At 39.3% G+C, this 1,436-nt stretch overlaps 1 long non-coding RNA gene across 1 annotated transcript in view; it reads right to left on the bottom strand.

Annotated features, from left to right (window-relative positions):
* LOC106535216 (uncharacterized) overlaps nt 1–1,436 on the bottom strand; it is a 31,959-nt gene that overhangs the window by 29,949 nt on the left and 574 nt on the right. The window lies entirely within an intron of this gene.

Here is a 1,436-nt window from a genome sequence, read left to right as displayed (position 1 = left end):
GCATCCGTACTCTTCATGTGAGCTAATATCAGTCCACCACTAGCTCTAGTTTTCAGATACAGGTGCACTACTTTTCTGACCTACAACAACAACAACAAAAAAGCCATTAAAACCTTTTCCAGTGATGACATAAGCTGGAGGAGGAGCTGCCACCTGCTGTGGAGAGTCACTTTGAAAGGTGACGGTGTGATTCCCAATGGGACTTCTTTCTGTTTTGCAGCGTTATCACCGCGGCGCTCTGGAGGAGGTCTGGCTGCACTCTCTGTCAATTAAATAGGACATAATCCAGGACAACCTACGGCCGTCCTGCTTCATGTGGAGTCTCACCCCATGGAGCTGGGYGGCCATGAAAGCTGAGCAATCAACAAATATCACTGTCTTCATACTTTCTGTCAGGATGAAACTGTCTATGGCTGGGGGAAATAAAACATGATTTGAATGAAATAGAATAAATATAATCTCTTTTTATTCTGGTATAAATTGGGAAAACAAACAAGATTTTAAAAAGAAGTCATTTGTGACGTATCTGTGTACCATGCTGCAGATTTTCCTTTTTTAACTTCTGTTTTCATTTGTTTCTTCTGRTTCCACCCAGGTGAAATCTGCACTATCTTGCCAGGAAATTGTAAATTTCTATGTCTAGTTTTTTTTTTCTCAGCATACAGCTATGACACAGCAGGATAACAGCAGTCCAAATGAATTTTCAGCTGTTTTCTTACAGGAAGTAAAGGCACGGGCTTCTTTATATAGTGATTTGACTCATCCTCTAAAACAAACCACAACAGTGTTAGGTTCGGGTTTTTAAGTCATTTAATGAGTGCTTACTTACTTGTAAATTGTTCGTTGGTGTTTGCCCCCCCTACTTCAGGGTTCACAACACACATAAAATGTTTAGGGAATCTGGGCTTGAACCTGTGGCCTCAGGATTATAAACTAGCAGCACAAACCACTGACCCACAGCAGTGTTAATAAAACTGTGCGCTTGTGAGAAATTACAAAACGAGAATTTAAAAAAATGAATAAACCCTGATCAACTGCAAAAGSCAGTCMTTTTAGGACGTATGCTTTATTTTCTGCCTCATTGTAGAGATTTATATGTTATTTGATCGTTGTTTTATCTGCAAAATTGTTTTGTTGTGACAAACCCCATTAATCCCACTAATGGTCAGTTTTGTTCCTGGTGAACTCATATTTATTAATCAGAGCATTCTTAGAGCTTCAGAAAAGCTGGTGACACTGGTGGAAAAAATATGAGATGTTGGAAAATCCCATKTTCATCTTTAAATGTGTATTTACAGCAGCCCTGTTTAGTCCGCTTTAATCGAACTTTARTTCKGTTGMCTGGAAAATGYGATTTGTYTGGGGAGGTGTGAACGTGAAATCAAACTCTGATGCGGACCAAAAAAGCAAACTATAGTCTGCCTAAAATCCTACAT

This window comes from Austrofundulus limnaeus, unplaced genomic scaffold, assembly GCF_001266775.1.
Source record: "Austrofundulus limnaeus strain Quisiro unplaced genomic scaffold, Austrofundulus_limnaeus-1.0 Scaffold7, whole genome shotgun sequence".
NCBI lineage: Eukaryota > Metazoa > Chordata > Actinopteri > Cyprinodontiformes > Rivulidae > Austrofundulus > Austrofundulus limnaeus.
Note: the sequence above shows the minus strand (reverse complement) of the source record. Positions and strands in the feature narration are given on the sequence as shown.